The 24599-nt window shown below is 38.4% G+C and overlaps 1 long non-coding RNA gene across 1 annotated transcript in view; it reads right to left on the bottom strand.

Annotated features, from left to right (window-relative positions):
- Nucleotides 1-913: 913 nt before the first annotated feature.
- LOC139356125 (uncharacterized) overlaps nt 914-24599 on the bottom strand; it is a 40081-nt gene continuing 16395 nt past the window's right edge. Inside the window, exons 2-3 of the long non-coding RNA XR_011607521.1 lie at nt 3286-3422; nt 914-1410 (exon numbers count right to left, since the gene is read on the bottom strand). This is a non-coding gene — a long non-coding RNA (uncharacterized lncRNA). The remainder of the gene's footprint in view (nt 1411-3285; nt 3423-24599) is intronic.

The raw sequence follows: 24599 nt of genomic DNA, 5'->3' as shown, positions 1-24599 counted from the left end.
AAGCCTTCCTGACCCAATCGCCTCTTAAAGACTCTCCATACTGCCATGTTGGGGATTCAGTTTCACCACGAATTTTGGAGGGGACAAATATTCAAACCATAGCATGTAGCAAGCAGATGCAGCGTTGTCAAAATTCACTCAAGGCGGGGAACTTGGGGACTGCATTGGTCAACAGTGCTGAAAGCCCTGGCAATGTGCATTGAGACTTCTCACCCACTCTACTGAAAAAAAGGGGAGCCTGACTATGAGCGAAGGTTCCAGCAAGTGTAACTGGAGTGGGAAAAGTTTGCTGAGTTCATGTTTTTCTTGGCTGCTTTGTGTTATTCACACATTTGCCATCATGCTTCCCCTGACTGGTATCACACTTGTTTAAAACTCGAACTTCCCTGAACATGTACCATTGAGATTCCTTTCCCTGCCAAATTAACTGTGCAGAATTTCTCCTTAAATGTTATCAAAACCCCCTGAAGTGAAAGATTAAATAATCATTTAGTAGCTATTAAAGACAAAGGGGGTCTTTTGGCATAAAGTAATTTTTTTTTTACAGACTCTTTATGGGTTTAAATGTGTTTTTCATATGTTTAAAGCTAAATATATTCTTAGAAAAACTTAAAAGATGGTGATACTTGGGGCTATGAGACCTTTTTTGTTTTGTTTTTTGAGACAGAGTCTTCCTCTGTCTCCAGGCTGGTGTGCAGTGGCATGATCTCGGTTCACTGCAACCTCTGCCTCCCGGATTCAAGTGATTCTCTTGCCTCAGCCTCCTGAGTAGCTGGGATTACAGGTGCCTGCCACCACACCCAGCTAATGTTTCTGTTTTTAGTAGGGACAGGGTTTCACCGTGTTGGCCAGGATGGTCTCGATCTCCTGACCTGGTGATCCACCTGCCTCGGCCTTCCAAAGTGCTGGGATTACAGGCGTGAGCCACAGTGCCTGGCCAAAACCATCCTTTTTATTTTGAATCGCAAAACTACAAAAACACAAATATGTGATGACGCTTCATTATATGTTCAAAAGATACAGCTCACAGCGGTTAACATTTCTTCTTTCTTCTGTAAATCAATATATTGACCGATGTTATTTCATACTGAAGAGAAAAGGATATTTATGAAACCTCATACAACAGTGTTTCAGGAACTTCAGAAAAAAATAAAATAAAAATAAAAATTCTCAGTCTTGTTGTACTAAGAAATCTGAATCGTTCGGATAAGCATCTGAATATCAAGTGCTTATTCCAACTTAACTTGTTGCAATTCACGACTCTCTTCTGCCTGTGCGATGCAATGTGATTGTGCCTAGGGTGGATTTATTTGAGCACTGAATAATTTCTTTGCACTTTGGTCTTCAGTGCTGATTAGTTCTTTCTCCTTCAACTTGTTCATACAAAGGATGCCTTGACATAAAGAAAGCCTAGAAACACATAGAAAAAAAAAAAAAAACCAGAATTATGCAGTTAAAATAAAATCCCAGAGATTTTCATTTGCACACCCTGTCTATACATAAACCCATATATAGACCCAGGAAAGGGCTGATATATTTAACTATGTGAGTAAGATCATTTTAATTAAAGTGAATGTAGCCTTTTGGTCTACAAAATAAACAATCTAACAATAGGAAGAATGCAATCTGTCAAGACATATTTGAGTTATTTTGCAGTAATTGGCTTGGCAGCAGCTTCAGTCACAGATTTCTGTTTCACAGATTGCCCCCAAATGAATAAAGGTTTGCTTTGAAATGTAATTAATATTACGTTCAACTGCAAGACATTCTCAGGTTGTCAAAGGAATTTGAAGGAGGTAGCTACAAAAAGTGAACAAAATAAAAGTAAAACTGAAAAGTAAATTAAGTCAAATTAATGCACACAAAGTAAACTGGACCAATACAAAATGCCCATGGCATGAACCACGTTTCACCTTCAGTTCAATCTCCTCTGAATGTTGAAATTATGCAGGTGGCTAAATAATTCACAAGGTATATGTTTATTGACAATGCTTGCCTCATTTTATCATTTAATCATGAATGAGTGTGGGGAATGTAAATGCTATTCTATCCTCTGTTGACATGAAACAGATCTACAACAGGGCTGCACTCTGGAAGTTTGGATCTCTGAATTCAATACTCATTAACCAGTATCACTTTCTTCACATTAATAATCAATCACCTGCTTCTAGTAGGTCATTAAATAAATATTGAGTTATATGGGTGAAGTGCATCAACATTGATTACCTGTATCCAAATACTAATGTTTTTATTACGATATATTTCCATCTTTTCTGCAAGTCCAACTGTTCTCTTTTTTAGGAGACGGAGTCTCGCTCTGTCACCCAGGCTGGAGCTCAGTGGCACGATCTCGGCTCACTGCAACCTCCACCTACTGTGTTCAAGCGATTCTCCTGCCTCAACCTTCTGTATAGCTGGGATTACAGGTGCCCGCCACGACACCACCACAACCAGCTAATTTTTGTATTTTTTGGTAGAGATGGGTTTCACCATGTTAACCAGGCTGGGGTCGAACTTCTGACCTCAGATGATCTGCTCACCTTGGCCTCCCCAAGTGCTGGGATTACAGGCATGAGCCACCACCCCAGGCCTGCAAGTCCAACTATTCTATTTCAGCAGGAGATATGGGCCCATAGGAAATACTGAGAACAAATAAAGAACATAGTCACAGTTGGTTCCCCTCAACGGTGTCAGAACTACTCACTATATTTAAAACATCCGGGTCCATGATATCCCAACAATCAAATATAAGTAATATTAATTGCATACATTAGAGGAATCTTAAAAGTATTTTCTTTCCCTTTTAATTAGGAAATCGGTAAATACATTTGTATTTATTAGCTTTTAAAGAGCTGACTGTGGTAGTTAATATAAATTTAGAAAAAAAAGTTATAATTTACAAATAAGAACATAGGGTTTATTAAAGAATAAACTTAATGATTTTTCTTTTTTTGCATCTGTCCTACCTGGCATTAGGGAGGCAGTTTCTTGTAAGTCTTACATTATCTCTTAAAAATATAAAATTGCTTCACAAATCAACAGAAGGTTGGTGATTTTGCAGATGGGCATTTGTATTGAATAATTATTTTACTCTATGTTCAAATATTCAGGTTACTTCTTATTCACAATTAACCTTGTCTTTCGGTGACGTTTATTGTTATTATTATGTGAACTTCAGTTAGCTTCAACCTGTGATACTTGGATAATTTGATAATCAACACAAAGAGGCTTAGGAAAGAAATTTTGAAGGCAAAGAAAAGAGAAAAGATTGGAAATGTGGCTTACTGTATATTCTAAATCTGGCTGAAAGACCAGCTTTTGAACAAGCTGTTATTTTCCACATGGGAGTAGCATTGCTACAGTAAAATGCCAGATTTCATCCATCATAATGTCATGGCTCATATTAAAATGTCTTCAGGGACCTAAGGGAGGGATGGGCAAAAGACATCAAATCAATTTTCAGGCAATTGCTATGGTTTTCAGAAACTAAGCCCTATGTGATAGTGTTATGACTACACAAAGGGAGGTTATAAATAAGGTCCATACATCAAGGGAGGAAGTAATTTAGAAAAAGAAAGCTGATTTGACTTTTGTGTGAGTCTGAACATATGGTTAGGGCACTGCTGGGTTATCATTCTATACATCTAACGAGAGAAAAGAACCAAATCAACACTTTGGAGAAATGAACCTATCACCACAGTCTTGAACCTGACACCTTCAAAACCATCTATCACTCTTCATCAGCTGAGAAGGATTCAAGGTTATTTTGCATTTGTTTAACGTAGTATTTAATCACAAGAAAATCCAGCCAAGCATCATTATTTGATGACCTTGGTAGCTTCGAACTAATCTTTATATGAAGGTGTATTTTCCGGCCGGGCGCGGTGGCTCAAGCCTGTAATCCCAGCACTTTGGGAGGCCGAGGCGGGCGGATCACAAGGTCAGGAGATCGAGACCACAGTGAAACCCCGTCTCTACTAAAAATACAAAAAATTAGCCGGGCGCGGTGGCGGGCGCCTGTAGTCCCAGCTACTCAGGAGGCTGAGGCAGGAGAATGGCGGGAACCCGGGAGGCGAGCTTGCAGTGAGCCGAGATCGCGCCACTGCACTCCAGCCTGGGCAACAGCGTGAGACTCCGTCTCAAAAAAAAAAAAAAAAAAAAAAAAAAAAGGTGTATTTTCCATAGGACAAGAATTGGCCCAATTAAGAGATCTGTGATGCAGTCAGACCTTCATACGTGAAATTCCTTCTTCTTGATTGAGTAGTCCATTGTTAAATCTCTAAGCTTTAAAGTGCTACAGCCTATATTTGCCACAGCTGCCTCTACTCTATAAAGAGTCAATCTGTCTTTCAAGAACTTAATCATCATGAAATGAGTCTTGGGTGTAAAAATCAGGAAGGGTAAGTGGGTAAGAACCTTGTGCAATTTCTGTGCATTTATTTGACTGGAGAAAAAAAGTTAATAATGTGACATGATCTTGCCAGCAGAATAAAAAATAAAATCTAAATATTTATTATATTTCCATATTCTATTGAGAGACTTTAATTATGGCAATATATAAGATAACCATATATTCCTTATAAACTGTAGAGTCACAGCAAATTAACATAGAGCAGAAAATTACTTCCATCAATGTAATTAATATGTAATCCTTGCCATTTAATTTGAAAAAATATGTCTCTATAGTGGTACTAATCTTCACATGTTCTGTTCCTCAAATCATTATGTGTTGGAAGAAACTGTGTTTCAGTTTCCTGACCATCAAAGTATGTTAGTAAACATTCCTACCCTAACTGAAGGAAAACTATATTTTAGAGGGTATATAACACCACATTCAACTATGGAAAGCAAGGAATAAAAACATGATATGCTTTTAAAAACTATAACATGTGCAGAGATGGTTAATAAGGAGCATAATTTTGGGGAGCAGCCAAACTACAAAGATTAAGAAAATGAACTATGTCAAAATTTTGCAATAAGCAGCTCAGTTGCAAATAGCTCTAATACTCAGCTATGCTGGGAGACAAAAGATATTTCTTTAGACTTTTTAGTTAGGCTTTATTCACATCCAAATCAGGAACTAGGAATCACAGATTCTGAGAGGTCAAAATTAATCAAGAAATTGCAAATAGTTTTGCGTCAATATAGATGTCTAGATTAACTGAGTATAAACAGGGTTCTATTATTTATCACAAAAATGAATGTTTGATGCACCATTAACACTAAAGTAGTTTTTGCTTTGTTTAATTATGGAGTCATTTGTGATTTTTTTTTTTATTTTAGTAGATTGATGCAATATAATTTTAGTATTGTGCTCAACAGAATAGATTTATTTGAAATGCATTTATTGTGTATATATTTAGTAGCAAATGCAATACACTGAGTTAACTAAGCTTGAGCCCAGTTATTAATTTATGAAGAAGAGGGTTGGGAAAGAATCCTCTGGAAGAAAATCAACCAAGGATCCAACTATTTGGTTTATCATTTTATTAATATATCTATTCTAGGTTTTCTATGGGCAGTAGGAAACCTGTGAACTGCTGGAGATACCACCATTTTACACATTAACTTTCAGTGCAAGATATTATAACAAGTGCTGAGGCAACCAATAAGAATAATGAGTATTATTATTATTAATTATTATTGCTAAAGTTTATTGAGTATCCCAAGCACTGTGCAGGCCACATTCAGTGAATATTTGTAACAATACTTTGAGTTAGTAACTATGATTATCTCCATTTCACAGAAGGGGAAAGTACGATTTTGAGAGCTTAAAGGACATGACTCAATTTTACGAAAGTAGTAAGTGGGAGAGTGAATCCAGGACTCTTTGAGTCTGAAATGGCTGGCAGTCCCAGCTCCTAAGGAGCCATAGCTAATGAGATCAGGGTTATAAAAGGAATACATAACTCACATTGGAACACCTTGGAAGTCATAGAGAAAAAAATTGAACAAGTGAAGGCAAATCATGACCTTGTGAGGAAGTTCCCATCACACTGTTACTGACATATCTTTGAGAAAACCCCACAGATCTTTCTAAGTTTCTATTTGATACATGGAAATGTTTCTTCCATCTCTTTGTCACTGAGAACAATGTTGACTCTTTGGCTAAAATCTCATTGAATGCCTTTCTTATTTATTTATTTATTTATTTATTTATTTATTTAGAGGTGGAGTTTTTCTCTTGTTGCCCAGGCTGGAGTGCAGTGGTGCAATCTCAGCTCACTGCAACCTCCACCTCCTGGGTTCAAGTGATTCTCCTGCCTCAGCCTCCTGAGTAGCTGGGATTACAGGTGCCTGCCACCAGACCTGACTGATTTTTTTCTATTTTTAGTAGAGAGGGCATTACATCATATTGTCCAGACTGGTCTCGAATTCCTGACCTCAGATGATTCACCCATCTCAGTCTCTCAAAGTGCTGGGATTACAAATGTGAGCCACCACCCTGGGCCTGCAAGTCCGACTATTCTATTTCAGTAGGAGATATGGGCCCATAGGAAATACTGAGAACCAATAGAGGACATAATCAGTTTGTTCTCCTCAATGGTGTCAAACTACCCACTTGTTTAAAACATCCAGGTCCATGATATCCCAACAATCAAATACAGGTAGTATTAATTACATATACTAGTGGAATCTTAAATATATTTTCTATCCCTTTTGACTAGGAAACCAGTATTAAGTGTCTTGGGGAGAAAGGTGTTTTATCTCTGAGAAAGTTTTACTTGCTCTACTGAAGGCCTCTCACAAACTTTGATATGTTTTACAATTTAAACTTTTTAAGCTACTGAGAAGCATGAAAAATATATATACATATATCTCTCCATTTTTGCTAGGAAACTCAAAAAGTCTATTTTATTTTATATAGATGTCACTTTCCAGGAGTAGGGTTATCATAATGAATGGTAAGTCACACATGGCTTAAAATTGGGGGATGATGGTCTCTCTTAGCTTCTTGGTTGATGTCTTCAAGGCTGATATTGGCAGGTGGTGGCAAGTTTAAAGTTATGGAAATACAATTACATTTGGAAATCTCATTAGGGTTTGCATTTCATAATCACCACCTTCCTCTCTCCTTCAGAATCACACAAAACCATTTTATTCTCCTTGGCTTGATGGCTCCGCTGTCTTTGGTTCTGTCTGGCAGTACCTTCACCTCAGCCTGGCCCTTGGCAGCAGTCAGCTCTTACCCTTTGATCTTTTAGGCAAGGTTATTTCAGTTCATCTTTGACTGCTGTGTGCTACTTTCTGCAGGCTCCTTCCCATCTAATTTTCCATTTGTTTCCCCTTCAAAGCCTTCTTCATATTCACTGTTCCAGCCTAGATTCGTCTGTTTGGAAGGATTTATTCTCCCCATCCCATTATTCTTGTTATAATTTAGCATGCAAGGCAGAGTGCGGCACTGGTACTTGTACTGTAGAACTCTTAAAAGCATGCACATGGATAAAAAATGAGCAAACACACTTTAAAAATATGCAGGATTTTAATTGTTTTAATTCTGAGCAGACAACTTTGATCCCAGATCAGAGAATTTTGTATAGTGAGAATGGTTTCTTAATCCATTGACTTTCTACTCCTTCTAATGTTCCATCCCATATAAATTCCTCTATTTTCATTGACCAAACCCTTTACTGCCATCTCATTCTTTTCAATATCTACAGTTGAAAGGATACAAATTTAGCTTGGATGAATGTTGAAGAAAATGTTCAAGAAAAAAAATTTAGACATAGTTTTTCAAGAGTACATTATATGTCACACACAAAATTGTAAGTTCCCACTAGAATATAAGCTCTGAGAGGGCAAAGATTTTTGTCTGATTTATTCACCTCTCTACTCTAAATTCATGAAATCTTGCCTTCCACATAGTAGTTGTGCAATAGAAAGTTTTGTATTTATTTCTTATTTTATTTTATTTTTTTGAGACAGAGTCTCACTCTGTTGCCCAGGCCGGAGTGCAGTGGTATGCTCTTGGCTCACTGCAACCTCTGCCTCCTGGGTTCAAACAATTCTTGTGTCTCAGCCACCTGAGTAGTTGGGATTACAGACATGTGCCATCACACCCGGCTAATTTTGTATTTTCAGTAGAGACGGGATTTCACCATATGGCCAGGCTGGTCTGGTCTCAATTGATCCACCCACCTTGGCCTCCCAAAGTGCGAGGATTATAGGCATGAGTCACTGTGCCTTGCCAGAAATTTGTAAATGAATGAATCATTTTTCTTAATCACCTGCCTAACTGAAACCAAAATATTGCATACATGAGTTTCAGTTTATTATGTCTTTGAAAATACCACTAAGTAACTATTGCTTTGTTTTAGGGGTAATAGAAATTAAACTATTTTTCTGTGTATTATCTATGTATTATTTATAATTTATAGTCATATTAATAATGAACTGCAAATAAGGACCACTGAGCACATAGCATTTTTTCTTAGAGTTTGGTTAAAATATAATTTATGTATGTAAAGGTAATAAATTTCATAACTTGATATATAAAATGTGCATACATACCGTGGTTGTTTATACACAAGGAAAATGAATGTGTTCACTTATTCCCTACCTTGCCTAGGGCTGAGTGTGGAGGATAAAGAAATCTGATCAAGATTTTTACTATTCATAGTGGTGACACATTCCTCTTATTTTAGAGTCCTCAAAAATGTACATACATACTTTTGCATTCACTGAATGGAAGTCAGTGGAGATGGGGAAGGAACATAGGCTTCATTACATGAAATTTTACTTTCTTGGCAAAATTTTCAAAAGATATTAAAATACACTTGTTTGGTGAAGAATGAGAGAGTGAGCCAACAAGGAAGACAGAAGAAGACTGCATGACAGTGTAACAAGAGCAGTGGGCTAGAGGACTTCCCTGTAGGGTTGTGAGACTGCTCTAGTAGCCCCACATTTATGGCAAGTAGAGGACTAGGGGAGACCACAGGATTTCGTGAATTGCCTGAATGTTACCAATGGAGATAACACCGTTAATCCTGTCTATGCAAAAGTCTGGCTCTTATAATTGGCCCTTCATTTTGAACTTGGAGGAGTTCATATGCTTAATAAACTTCATCTCCACAACACTGATCTCCAATGGAGCAGCAAAACCTTGCTCAGGGGACCTTCAGGGAGGGTTTTATGACTCAAATCTACACTAAAATTTTGCTAGGATCCTGCAGGATGGGACTGAGAAAGCATGAAATCTTTCAAATATATGGAAATAATTTCTTATGAAATTTTCTGTTGTCAATATGTTGAGAATTATTTCTTTTTTAATAGTGTACAGTAAGTTTCTAAAAGAGTCAGTGGTAACTGTATGTTTGGTAAGAGGGTGTATTTATTTATCTGTTTGTTCTTTTGGAGGTGTATTTATTTTTACACCGTGTGTGTCTTTTTTGAAAAGGCCTAACTAAAATGGTTGCTTAGGTTGAATAATATTTAAGGAACTAAAAGTGAATTACATTAGGAAAAAAATGCCCCTTTGTAATGAAAACAAATCCTCCTAACCTACTTATTTAAATTTAAATCCAAGAGCCATTTATTAGTCCAGTGTTTCTCAACCCTTCTGCATGGAACTCTGTAAAATTACTTATCTGCAGACCTCACCCGAGGCAAATTAAATTAGAATCTCCAGGTGTGGAGCCCATGTCACAGCATTTTTTTAAAAACTCTTTGATAGTTCTAATGTGCAGCTTGGTTTGAAAACAATTGATCAGGCTTTTTCTAATCTATAACTTTCAAAGAAATCATATTCCAGAAGTTTCTTTGTTGAGCAGTTGTTTACATTTGGGAATACATTTTTTCAAATGAACAATGTTATACATGGTGTTTAATTCCCCAGGCCTTTCCATAAAAGCTTAATTAAGCCCAATGTATCTGAAGCTTAGTACTCTGCTAATGGAATTATAGAACATAATCACCATGTATAACAATGTTTCTGCAACAGCAGACCCAGAATTCTAATGGCGAGAGGGAAGAATAGAAAAAGGATCACTGCCTACAGCCCAGCCAAAAATTGCTGCTCTCCTATTCCCTCTATTGTGCCCCTGCCACCACCACACACATCTGCCTCTCCTTGTAGTCATCTAGGGGATTTGAGGGTCCTGAATAGTGTTTTTCCAGTGCCCCTGCTTTTCCCCCACCAGGTAAAAATTAACTTGCCAGGCTTCATTCCACTGCTGCAACTATTACTACTGGACAGGAGTCCCTTCCTTGTCTGGATACAGACATAGCACCTAATTCTCTTAATGTGTATGGTGGATGGGTGGTGGGGGAGTTGTTTGTTTGTTTTCTACTCTAATCTTCCTTCTTGCCTTTGTTTGTTTGTTTGTTTTTTGAGACAGAGTCTCGCTCTGTCACCCATGATGGAGTGAAGTGGTGTGATCTCAGCTCACTGCACCCTCCACCTCCCAGGTTCAAGTGATTCTCCTGTCTCAGCCCCCTGAGTAGCTGGGATTACAGGTGCCCCCCACCATGCCCGGCTAATTTTTTATATTTTAATAGAGACGGGGTTTCACTGTGTTGCCCAGGCTGATCTCGAACTCCTGAGCTCAGGCAAAAATCCACTGGCCTCAGCCTCCCAAAGTGCTAGGATTGCAGGCATGAGCCACCATGCCTGGCCCTTCTTGCCTTTTTTAAGTGGTGGAGTTGTTTCCTGCTAACAATGCAAATCAGACAACGGATACAAATGATCATTTTTTCCTATGCTCATTCCTCCCTGTGAATTTTTTTCCCTTCTCCCCTATAAGCACAAAGTCCATATGACTTATCTTCCAAAACAGGTCACTTTTTAAACTTAAAGGAGGGGCTACATACTTGCACTGGGCCAATGGACGTAAACCAGAACAACCCTAGGTGGAAAAGAATGTTTGTTCTCCCTAAAAATGGGCTTAGGTCACACAAAGGATTAAGATAAGATTCATTAGCATTTTATCATGAATACCAAATGCTGGCAAGAAAGTGTCAGCAAAAGCTTTCAAATAAAGAGGAGGAAGGTGGTAGAGGGGGTGGTGTTTCTCTATTAGTCCTTTCTCCCATTGCTATGAAGAAAGACCTGAAGCTGATGAATTTACAAAGAAAAGAGATTTAACTCGCTCATGATTCTGGAGGCTTTACAGGAAGCGTGGTGCTGACATCTGCTTGGCTTCTGGAGAGGCTTCAGGAAGCTTCCAATTATGGCAGAAGGCCAGTGGGGAGCAGCTGGCTCACATGGTGGGAGCAGGAGCCAGAGAAAGCAAGGGGGAAGGTGCCACACACTCTTAAACTACCAGATCTCCAAAGAACTCACTCACTATCACAAAGACAGTACCAAGGGACATGGGGCTAACTATTTATGAGAAATCCATTCGCCATTATCCAATCATCTTCTACCAGGCTCTACCTCCAACGCTGGGGATTGCATTTCAATATGAGATTTGAGCGGGGACACACATCCCAATTACTAGTTACTATTATCAAGGATTTCTATACTGAGGGTAAAGAGGGAAAATAAAATAGGGAATAATCTCTTTATGTGTTTTTCACTTTGCCACCCAAGTCACCACACTGGCCCAGCACCCCTGGGTCATACTGACATTCTATCATGAGATGGAATGGATAGAGAGGTTCGAGGGGACAGGGTGAGGAGAGGAGAAGATGCTACCAAAGAGGGCTGTTAGAGGAAACAAAATGCAGAAGAAAACATCCAGAGTAGTTATGAAACATGAAAAGAGAATTTTTAGAGTCATGCAGCCACTGAGAAATACCACAGCTATTTTAGGAAAGGAGGGCGTTCTTTTGTAGAGAATAAAAGTGGGCGAGACCAATCAGATTGAGAGCTGTTGAGACAACCTGAATGTTAAGAAGTGAATACATAAAGTAGAGTCTTGGAAAATTGAGAGTTTTTAAATATTCTTACCACTGTTCTTCATTAAAAAATACTAACATTTATTCAGTTGGGTTTCTGTTTCTTATTAACCAGATGTCTTCCCATGTCCCCTCTTTCCAATTGTATGCATATGGTTGGCATCTAGTTAGTCCAGCCACACTGACAGTATCTGGTGTCTCCAATTCGACTGGCAGAGAGTCCATCCCTACTTATGTGGACATCTGTTGGAGAACATTTTTTATCCCTTTCTACGTAGCAAAGATGGGGAAAGGGAGCAAGGGAAATCAGTATGTGAAATGTCAACCTCATGGCATATTGATTTTTTGGATTTATTTATTTGTACCTCTGGGAATCTCACTCATATGACACTTGGCACAATTACTCATTCAACCTTATGTACTGGGATTTTGAATGTCTTCTGTTTTTGAGCCGCCTGGCAATATGTCCAATATGATTGATCTTGTCATTATTTTCTTTCACTTTGAATTTATGATCTAATGATCAATTTTGTGCCCCAGGAACATTTGAAATTGAGCTGATTTACTCCTCTTTTTTTTGGTCCCATTTTCCTCACGATAACTCCCACTAAGACCTCTGACAACCAAATCACATCTTTGGCCCACATAAAAAAATAATTATTAATATTGGAAATGACCAGATTCTGTTATTTAATATGATTACACATAATCTGTCTTTAAAATTTAAAAAAATAAAATATGTTAATTTTATTAGATTTCTAATAAAAATATGCCAAATGACTACAAACATCTAAATTGGTAGAATGCATAAAAATAATTTCAAAATAATATTCAACTATTAAAAATAGCTATTAAGTAGTCATTATCTGATAGAAACTTTAAACTTTTTATAAATGTTTTATTTTATCTCATGACTGACGGGGTTCAGGACATGAGGTTTGGATCATCATGCTAAAATACACAGTCTCAAACTCTGTAATCCTAAATGTTGAAATCCCAAAAGATCTAAATCCCTAAAGTCTAAAATTCCTAACATCTAAAATCTCAAAAATCACAAGCACAGAATAGTTGCATCATGTTACGTGGAATTATTCCTTTGGTTATTATTTACGTAAATTAAGTATGGTTTAAAAAGATGCCTCTGGGTGCCAAGTTGACAAGGTGTAGACTTGTGGACTTAATTTGAGGTGTCAACTTGACTGGATTAAGAAATGTCTAGAAACCTCAGAAAGCATTGTTTGGAGTGTCTGTGAAGGTGTGTATTAGTCAGAGTTCTCTTAGAGGGACACAACTAACAGGGTATCTGCATATATGAAAGGGAGTTTATTAAGAAGAATTGACTCACGCAATCACAAGGTAACGTCCCACCATTGGCTGTCTGCAAGTTGAGGAACAACAAAGCCAGTGGCAGATCAGTCCGAGTCCCAAAACCTCAAAAGTAGGGAAGCCAACAGTGCAGCCTTCAGCTTGTGGCCAAAAGCCTGAAAGCCCCTGACAAACTACTGGTGTAAGTCCAAGAGTCCAAAAGCTGAAGAACTTGGAGTCTGATGTTCGAGGGAGGAAGCATCCAGCACGGGAGAAAAGGATGAAGGCCAGAAGTCTGCTCTTCCATCTTCTCCTGCCTGCTTTATTCTAGTCTCACTGGCAGCTGAGTAGATGGTGCCCACCTAGATTTAGGGTAGGTCTGCTTCGCCCAGTCCACTGACTCATATGTCAATCTCATTTGGCAGCACCCTCACAGACACACCCAGGAAGGATATTTTGCATCCTTCAATCCAATCAAGTTGACACTCAATATTCACCATCACAGGGTGTTTCCAGGGGAGATCAGTGCATGGATCCAAGTGGCTTAAGTCAGGAAGGTGTCCCCTCAGTGTTCTTGAGTACCATCCTACTGGCTGTTGGCTGGGAGAGAACAAATACAGAAGGTGAACTGGTCTCTCTCTGAGAGGTGGGGCAGACATTTCTTCTGCTAACTTGGACATCAGAACTCCAGGCTCACCACCCTTTGAAGTCTAGGACTTGCACCAGGGGCCCCCAGGGTCCTGCAGCTTTTGGCATCCCAGGGTCTCCAGCTGGCGGATGGCCTGTTGTGGGACTTCTCAGCCACTGTAATTTCATGAGCCAACTCCTTTAATAAATCCTCTCTCATATTTTTTGTACACATAGTGATACAGGAGCTAGAAAGAAATTATTTGGGTAGCTCGTCAGGGTAAGAGAGTCCTTGGTAAGGTTTCCCTATTAACATAAACAGCTCCCAAATTCTTTTCTAACCAACAGCAGCCTGTAAAGTCAGCTGGAAGCTTGCATGGGTGAATGCCAGCAGCTGAGCCAATAGGAAGAGGCTACCTGGGGGCCAGGCATGTTCAAGGAGGTTTTCTCTTCCCTTTTCTTTGTCAACCACAAAGAAACAGGCAACACGGTGCAGGCCGGGTAGAGAATCTATTTGCATAATAAACGATTAGGGTGGAGTGGCCAGCTTCTTCAAGCGCTATGTAAATGACACTCCTGGTCCAACCAATTTTTTGAGCCCTAGGTAAATCAGGCACCACCTCCTCAAGCTCTTCTGTAAAACCCCCTGCAATTCACCAGGGAACTAGAAACCCCATGAGAGAGCCCCCCTCTCTCTCTGCATGAGAGAGAGCCCATCTCTTTCTCTTGCCTATTAAATCTCCACCCTTTTTTTTTTTTTTTTTTTTTTTTGAGACATAGTCTTGCCCTGTGGCCTGGGCTGGAGTGCAGTGGCACGACCTCCGATCACTGCAGACTCCACCTCCCGGGTTCAAGCGATTCTCCTGCCTCAGCCTCCTGAGTAGCTGGGATTACAGGCGCCTGCCACCACGCCCAGCTCATTTTTGTATTTTTAGTAGAGATGGGGTTTCAGTATGTTAGCCAGGCCGGTGTCGAACTCCTGACCTTGTGATCCAGCCTACTCAGCATCCCAAAGTGCTGGGATTACAAGCATGAGCCATCACGCCCAGCCAAACCTCCATTCTTAAACTCACTTCTTGTATGTCTGGGTCCTCGATTTCCTTGGTATGAGAAGTTAAACCTCAGTTATTTATCCCAGACAATAACGCCGCTTCAACAGCTTATTGGTTCTGTCTTCCTGGAGACACCTGACTATACAGACTTGGTATTGGGGAAGTGGAATAGCATTCTTTCTTACTGTATTTCTTACAACACAATGGAAGAGATCTGTGAAATTAGTCTCCTGTAAGAAGGCTGTGGTAAGTTAAGTGTACAAGGCTACTTAATGGTGAAAGATAAAAGTTTAAAAGTTAGTTATGCCTGATGCTGTGAAAACAAAAAATCTCTTCATTGTGATGACCTAGCAATAATCATACCTTGAAATGGACAGCATATGCTTACAAAATTTCTAGATTGTAACCACTCTCCAAACACAAGTGCCTTGGGTGTTTTGAAGACCATGGGAAGAGGAAAAAAATGCAGGTGAAAAACATAAGATATCTCTCCTGCCAAATTATTTAATCACATGCAACTTCTTACCCTCCACACAGGGCACCATGCTTGCCTTCAAAAAATACCTCCCCCAGAGAATAGAAATAATTAGATATACTCAGTGATCTTCTGAACCAAAGACACTTACTGATATTGAGGTTTCTTCAGGATTGCAAAACACATTAAATGGTGAACTCTTCTTGATTAGGAATTTAACTGTCGAAGAAGATAAACTTCTTGTATTTACCACTAAAGCTAATGTTAAAAAACTAGCACATGCTGGCTGGGCACAGTGACTCACGCCTATAATCACAGCACTTTGGGAGGCCGAGGTGGGCAGATCACCTGAGGTTAGGAGTTCGAGACCAGTCTGGACAACATGGTGCAACCCTGTCTCTACTAAAAATACAAAAATAAATTAGCTGGGCATGGTAGTGGATGCCTGTAATCCCAGCTACTCAGGAGGCTGAGGCAGGAGAATCACTTGAAACTGGGAGGCGAAGGCTACAGTGAGCAGAGATCATGCTATTGCACTCCAGCCTGGGTGACAGAGCGAGACTCCATCTCAAAAACAACAACAACAACAACAACAAAATTAGCATATGCTTCACTTTGCCTAATGGATTGGTACTTTCAAAACCATCCCCACTGTTTCTTCTCAACTATGTACAGTTCATGATCCTAATGGATCAAAAAATCTTATAAAGCTCCCCTCCTTTATGTTTTAATGACTGGAAAAAGTGAAGCACTTTTTAGAAGCTTATTTGAAGGTTTGGTGGACTTTGCAGAAGAAAAATGGATTTTAATTGAATCGCTAAGCCATAATGATAGATTTGGAATCAAGTGACAGCAAGGCTTCACAAATTGAATTTCAAGCTGTTACCAATAAAGTTTGCTTTTTCCATTCAACCCAATGCATTTGATGGAAAATTCAGATGAGCAGATTGACCACACTGTACAGTAACAATGAAAGCTTCAGTTTAAAAATGTGTCATTTGCCTGCACTGGCATTTCTCTCAGCTGATGAAATTCCAGAAGTTTTAGTAAATTAGAGACAAATTTACCTGAAGAAGCCAGAAAAGTTACTGACTGGTTCAGAAATAACTATGTGCATGGCAGGATAGGAAGACATTACTGTTTCTGCCAAATTGGTGGCCTCTATGTGAGGGCATGAAAAATGGATTTCCATGTGCCCAAACAGCATGAAAGTATGGCAGAAAAAATGGTAACATGTAGTACTGATTGCTCACGTCCGTGTATCTCAAATTACAGAAGTTCAGAATGAGCTGTGCCATATAGAAAATGATGTGAACATATCCTCTGAGGAGAGCCATGCCCTAAAATTAAAAAAAAAAAAAGGAGATATTCATCAAGATGCAAGAATTCAAAATCTTATTAATGATCATCCACGTCAGTACCTCTGTGCAATTATTCATAGTCTGTTTTAATCCCTGTAATACGCTTCTTCGTATGTAAAATTTTCCTTTTTTCTTTTCTTTTTTCAGTATTTTTCCACAGTATTTTTAATTGTCATTATTAATTTTTGCTGTGTATTCCATCGTCCTATCCTGTGTATTTCATGTTCACATCATTTCTATTACTGGAGATATCAATTGTGTAGAGACTTTTAGTGCGTTCTAATTTGTTTTGTGCATTTTTTTGCAAATCTGACTCCATAAAAGTGCATTCTTACAACATTTACTTTGGGTGTAAGCCTTGTGCATGTATCTAAAAATGTTGAAACTTCCTCAATAAATAAAGAGATGTCCTTTTTGTACATCAGCATTTGTGAAAAATAAGATTTCTCAAGATCTCAGCTTTTTGGATGACTGCATATGTGATGATGATCTATCACGCTTTTTGATTGATCTCATCAAAAAGCAAGTTGTTCCTCATGGTATTTTAGATGACCGCAGTTATAAAGCTGGATGCACCCAACTACCAGCCATAGTGACATGTATTTATACATTTTCCTTTTTGGCCTATTTCTTTATGGATATGATTAATCTGTTCATACCTGTTATACTCATGTGACTATTGTTGACCTGAGTACTTATACACGAAAAACTGTCTATGTTATTATCACCTATTCTACTGTGCAAAGTGGCCCATGTTTTTATATGTTTCTCAAATAAATCCCCCTACACAAGTACAAATAAGTATATTTTAAAGAATTCTTTTATTATTTTTTCCAGAATTATATTTTCAGGATTTTGTTCTTTCAGGATTTCAACCTTTGAGATTATGGCTCTAGTATTGCATCTCTGGGTATTATAATTGTCCCCTGTTCAAAAGTTCTGTAGAATTGGTGAATATAGGAGGGTAAAAGAAGGCCAGAGTCGCTGGAAAAGAAAGAGGGAGAACATGGGACCGGGGCTGCACTTAGTACGCTACGAATCAATAATTTGTCTTTAGCTAAGTGCAATAAAAAGTCACTGTAGTAATTAAGGAGGAACTGACTTAATGACCTCTGTACAAATGAGTTGGAGATAAGGAGGAGCAGAAATTGTGAGGACATTTAAGAATCTCTGATTGCAGTTCAGGTGAGATTTGTGGTTACCTAGACAAGGGAGAAGACAATGCTGGAAAGAGATGGACTCACTGGATAGATTGTCAGAAGAGAAAATAGATAGGACTTGTGCTACCTTATTATTGGAGGTAAGGGTGATATTAAAAACAGCGTCAATTATTGTGTCTTGCATAAGTTAATAAATAGCAGTTCCATTTAGAGCAGTTCCCTTTAGGAATCTTTGAAAGGGGACCAGGTCACAACCAGGTTGAAGTGGGTGATTCCAGGAGTAATAATGTGTCTCATTTTAGATGTGCTGAGTTTGAGTTTGATTTGCTTTTTAAATAATCAAAGTAACACAGCTGCATTGTTGGACATATGATCTAAGCTTCAACAGAATGTCTGAAATGAAGTTTATATATAAATATCATCTGTATATATAGATAGAAATGAAAACCAATGATGTAAAAGGTAACACTGAAAGGTGGGAAATGAAATCAGAAACTAGGAGAGCCCAGTACTATGACTGGGAGCATGCAAGCATTTTATGTGGGTGGTGAAGGCAAAGCTTGACAAAGGTAAGAAGAAAGAGTGCTCAGAATAGTAGGAGACAAGGACAGGAACATGTGTTTAGACAACCAACATAAGTAAGTGATATTCAAGAGACAGTTCATAGTGTCAGTTGCTACTATGAAATCAGGTAAGATGAGGACTGAAGGTGACCTGCCTGTTGAATAAGGTGGTATAAGTCAGGTAGGAGAAAGATTGAGACATCTGAAGAATAACCTGATATCTTATATTCATAAAGTTTTATAATTTGCTTTTCCATTTTACAGTAAACTTGTGAAGATACTTCCATGTTGTTAAATATTTTTCTAGCAGAGTTCTACCATAGTTTATTAAATGTATTTCATATTGCTGGCCATTCCAACATTTTTGCTACTATAAACAATCTCATAATGACCACCCCTGCAGCCATGTCTTTATGAATATGATTATGTCCCTGAGCCACATTTCTGGAAGTGCAATTGCTAGGTTAAAAGTTGTTCTATTTTTTTTTTTCTAAATATAGGGTTATATAATCATTGGAATGTTATTGCCAAATCAGTACATGGCTAAGTTTGCACAGTCTACTAATGTTTCTTCCCTGAGGAACTAAGCAAGCCTAAGTGATTACCCACATTTATTATCGTTTAGCCCATATACGCCTCTGAAATTGGTTTTAGTTGAACCACGGTATAAATCTTTACTCTCTGAAAACGGTAAATTGCTAATATTTAGTTAGTACTTACTATGCATCACACATTCTTTTAAGATGGTACATGAGGCCAGGTGCTGTGGCTCATGCCTGTAATCCCTACACTTTGGGAGGCCGAGGTGATCACCTGAGGTCAGGAGTTCAAGACCAGCCTGTGAAACCCTGTCTCTACTAAAAGTACAAAATATTAGCCAGGCGTTGGAGCAGGCGCCTGTAATCCCAGCTACTCAGGAGACTGAGACAGGAGAATCGCCTGAACCTGGGAGGCGGAGGTTGCAGTGAGCCAAGATTGTGCCATTGCCCTCCAGCCTGGGTGACAAGAACAAGACTCCATCTCAAAAAAACAAAAAAACAAAAAAAAACCCCAAAATAGATAGATAGTAATTTAATTCTGGTAAGAATCCTCTCTTTTCCTTTCATTATTTTTCTTTTGATATTAAAGACTATTTTTGCACAGTAGGTTGGGTAAATTCTCATATTCAACTTGAAGGAAAGGTTCTAGCGGACACAAGCTCAAGTAATGGGGACATCTATGAGAGTGGACTATGAAATTAAGCAGTAGAAGGGAATGTGTTTGTTCTATGGATCCTAAAATCATAAGATAAATGTACATATATCACCAGGTCAGGTTAATATGCAAATATCAGAGGAAAGTTAATATAAAAATTTTTATCATGTGTTTTTCCATGTAAAATTCTTTCTGCTGTTCAAAATTATTGGAAAATGGAGATTGTGATTTCCACTATGAAGGAGGAAGAGAAGAGGAGAAAGAGAAGGCAAAGAGGAGAAAGAAGAGAAGGAGGAGGAGATAAAGAAATTGAGGGAGGGGACTTGTTTTACTCTAAGTACATTAATTATAAAGAAAAATAAAATAAAATGGGGTAAGGGATACAGCAACATTTTTTTTCCAACAAGGAAAGCTAGAATATGATAATTTCTTCTAAAAAATGTGTTTATTATCCTTGATGGAGGCCAAAGTTGAAAAGCAAACAGATGGCTTTCAATTCTGCACAGGGTCCACACCTCCCCACGTTGGTAGTTATGATATTTAGGGAGAGGGTCTTTAGTGAATAAAGTAATTGAGATACTTGGATGGGATGGAGATGCAGACTAACAGTTTTTTGCCAAGCACTTGAAAAACAGAAGATGTTTTAAAATATATCCTGTCTAAAATGGAAATCGAAAAATTGTTTTAAATACCGCTGTAATAAATTAGACTGTAAAGTATGATAATTATAGCAAAAAGCTTCTGAGGTTAGCTGTTACAAGATATATCTAGTTGATTAGTAGTAAAGAGCAGTGCTTCAGGCTGTGCACCTCATTGTGGTATTATCAAAACTGTCTCAACCACACATTCGCGTCTCTCTTCTTCTCAGGTTTCCAAGTTGGAAATGGAGTCCTGAATTTTGAAAAACTGCATACTTTGTTTTTTTTAGCATCATTCAATAACACATTACTTTATTTGCCCTATATTTCTTTACTGATTATTTGTTTCGATTCAGTGTGCTTTCCATAGTTGTTTTCCTTTATTGGAATTTCCATGACACTTAGGAATCATCATATTTGTAGGAAACCACTACTTGAGGATGTCTGTTTCTTTCTTTTATAATTTCTCTTTTAATTTTTTTGTTTGTTTGTTGCCAGAGTTTTAGGGGGAACAGGTGATGTTTGGTTGCATAGGAAAGTGCTTTCGTGGTGATTTCTGAGATTTGAGCGTACCCGTCACTTACCTGAGCGGCATACACTGTATCCAATGTGTAGTAAATAGTAAGTGGTAAATACAGGAAAACGCTACTTGGGAAGTCGTCTTTTTTCTATCTGTTTCTTTTTTAAATTTTTGTTTCAATAGTTTTGGGGGAACACTGATGTGGTGATTTCTGAGATTTTGGTGCACCCGTCACCTGAGCAGTGTACATTGTACCCAATGTGTAGTAAACAGTAAATGGTAAATACAGGAAATCACTACTTGGGGACCTCTTTGACTTGTCTGTAAAATGGAGGATTTTGATTATGTTTTATCTAAGTTCCCTTCCAGCTCAAAAATAATACGATACTTATTTCTTTTTCTTTCTACCCTTAAAAAAAACTATTGCTTTTATTCACTTATGATATAAAATAGTGTGGTGGATAGTTCCAAATCTAAAGTTTCAGCTTGTTCATGCTCCATTTAGAAGGATTAAGGCCTGACTGATTTGCAGTATAATGGTATTCCAGGTATAACTCATTCAATCAATAATGGAAACTGAAAGGCAGTTTCTGAATCTTATATGTATATATGCACGTATATACTACACACACTAATACTAACATTACGATGAAATGTGTGATTACTACACTTGTCCGATAACTCAAAATTGGTCTGATCACAATTTACTTATTTATGTGGATACAGTTCTAAAGATATTTGACCTATATTTTGCATTTTCTTCAAAGGACAAATTCACTGAAGTTTAAATTGCCATTCTCAGTATCAAATACAAATAAATTGCTTGTCTTTCATCTGTACATTCATCTTGTGAACATTTGCAAGCAGAGAGACTTCCTTATATAGCAAATAGGGTTGGTTTCCTTCCTAATAATTTTCTGTGAAACTGAATTTGGTTGTGTAATTTCAAATACAGCAGAAATAAGATGAATCTTATCTTCCCTATTCTGAGAGAAGTAAAATGGTTAATCCTCTGTGCAACAGAGTTAAATGGAAAGATTCAGACTGAGAGAAACTGTAATTCCAGTGGCTGGAAATACATTCATTCTGATTTCCTTTCTGGCTATGCTACTGACGTTTTAAGTGACCTGAAGTAAGTCATACAAATGCATAATTTCCCGTTAGTAAGTAAATAATACTAATGAACCTCACGGAACTTTGTATAAGTTATTAATTATTGAGAGCCAAGTACATGAAGGCTGCTATAGAGTTTTATTTGTCTTATAATCAATTTTTTAAAAATCAGATATTAAAAAAAATCAGACTATTTCACAGTAGTGTTTTGTATAAATCATGGTTTTTCCTTACTGTTTCTTTCCTCCACCTCAAGATTCTGCCCTATGGACCATCTTAGAGCAAGACATTAGCAGTGTGAAAACGTGAAAAATATAAGGTACACAATAAGCAAAAAACCTTCTTGATATCCATTTCTAAGTATGGTATGATTATAAAACAAAAGCTTATCATGGTTTCTAGAAATGAAATTAGTAATCTTGGGGGGGGTTCTCCATTAAAGAAAGCTTCTAGTCACAATTTCTCCTTTAGAAAAAGCATGCTGTTGGATAGGACAGGAGGCATCACTTTTATAATAAATTTCTAACCTTAAGTGTTCAACTTTGGTAAATCATAAAGGATTTAGGACATGACTTCACCAACTATTTAAGCTCAAGTTCAAGGGCACTGGAATTTGTTTAGCTAAGTCAAATCAGATGCACAAATAAGGAGAACATGAGAGACCACAGAAGCAGTAGATAGCCTAGTGATATGGTTTGGCTGTGTCCCCACCCAAATCTCATCTTGAATTGTAGCTCCCATATTTCTCACATGTTATGGGAGGGACCCAATGGGAGATAATTGAATCATGGAGGGCAGTTTCTTCCATACTGTTCTCATGGTAGTCAATGAGTTTCACAGGATCTGATGGTTTTGTAATTGGGAGTTTCCCTGCACAAGGTCTCTTGCCTGCCACCATGTAAGACATGACTTTGATCTTCCTTCACCTTCCACCATGATTGTGAGGCCTCCCCAGCCATGTGGAACTGGGAATCCATTAAACATCTTTCCTTTATAAATTATGCAATCCTGGGGTGAGGACAGATTAATACACCCAGTAGCAGTCCCCTTGTCTGCATGTGTAATCTGTAGAATGATGTCATTGTATCATCTCTAGAAGAATAGTGGCATTGAAGGCCTCTGTATGGGCACTGTACCGTGTTTTCACCAAGTCCTGAATCTTCGGGAAAAAGCCCTTTTGTTACAAAATGAACTAGCTTCTTTTTCAGTCCATATCCTATTAACCTCCCAGCAGTGCTTGATGTTTTTATTTGCCCCCTGTCAGGAAGCATCAATTTCCTTGGCTTTTCTGACAACACAGTCTCCTGATTTTGCTCCTAACTCTATGACTGCTCCTTCTCATGCTTTGTATCCTCTTTCTCCATGGATTCTTTCTCTACAACTTCACACCCAAGGAATATACTGATAGGCTGCTAACCCCAAAGCCTCAGCGGCCAGTGCACTCCATTTCTCCAGACTTAGATCCACCCTACCAGCTGCTCATCCACTCTGATATCCTGCAGCCACCTCAAACTCAAGGTGTCCACTAATCTGGTCAAATTGCTCCTCTTTTCTGCCCTTCCCCAATCATGCATTTATTCTTGGATGCAGTATCCAAGTGAACAGCCTCCCTTACTGCCTCACAACACAGGTGACCTCCTTCTCCTTTACCTTTTACCAGTTCTACCGGTAGATCACAGACCACCGTCAACTCTTCCTCCTAAGTTTATCTGTAAAGCAGATCCAAGACAGAGCTCTGGAGCTCTTAGAACTTCCTGGCTTTAAATCCCAGCTTTTTGCCTTTTTGGAACTCCTGTGTTTGAGCTGCTCTTCTCTTTAAACTTGCATTTCCTCATTTTTTACATAATAAAATAATACTTATATTTATAGAATTTTGTATGCATAACAAGACCCTACACGGAAAACATACATGCGAGCTATTCTTATGACTAATTCCTATTCTCCATCCTACCCCAGTCTTTCCCTCCATCTGCAGGCTTTTCTCACGGGGTCACTGTAAGAGCCTTCCCATTGATCTCCTGCCTTGAGTCTCCTCCGAGATCCAATCTGTCCTCTCGCTGCAGTTGAAGTGGTCCTTTCAAAAATGGAAAGATAATGTGCTCTTCCAAACTTCCTACCCTTCAGTGACTTCTTATTGGTTTTCAGATCCATGCAGTTCCTTACCACTGTGCAAAAGAATCTTCAGCTCATGGCTCTTGCCTACCATCCCAGGTTCAACTCAGGTCACCTCCACTTTATTCTGCCTGCCTCCACTGTACTGAAATTTCTGCTTCTAGAATTTGCCATGCTGCTTTTTCTTCCCAAACATGCTGTGTCAGGAACATTCTCTTTTCTTTCCTCCTTACCCAGGCAAAGCCTACACGTCCTTCCCCTTAGTTCCTTTTCCCTATTTTAATTAGGTGTCCTGCTGTATGTTCTCATAGCACCAGCATTTATTACAACACTTATCTTGTGGTTATGGATTTTTTTTAAAACAATCTCTCTCTTGAGACTGTTCTGCTCAGCTTCTATCTCCTGTGACTAACCCATGTCTTATACGAAGCAGCATTCTCTTATGCAGAATAAATGGCCTCCAGGGGTAATATAACATGTTTTCCGTCTTGTTCCCTCCATAAGGCTTCCAAGATAGATTTTCCAAAGATAGTCTCCCCAGAGACATATATGGACGGGCTCCTAGGAATGTATGACCCTTACGCCCCTGTGATTTAAACATTATTTTTGTTATACTTATCATCTTTGTTATTTGTGCCATT

Source organism: Macaca nemestrina, chromosome 9 (assembly GCF_043159975.1).
Source record: "Macaca nemestrina isolate mMacNem1 chromosome 9, mMacNem.hap1, whole genome shotgun sequence".
NCBI classification, from domain to species: Eukaryota; Metazoa; Chordata; class Mammalia; order Primates; family Cercopithecidae; genus Macaca; species Macaca nemestrina.
Note: the sequence above shows the minus strand (reverse complement) of the source record. Positions and strands in the feature narration are given on the sequence as shown.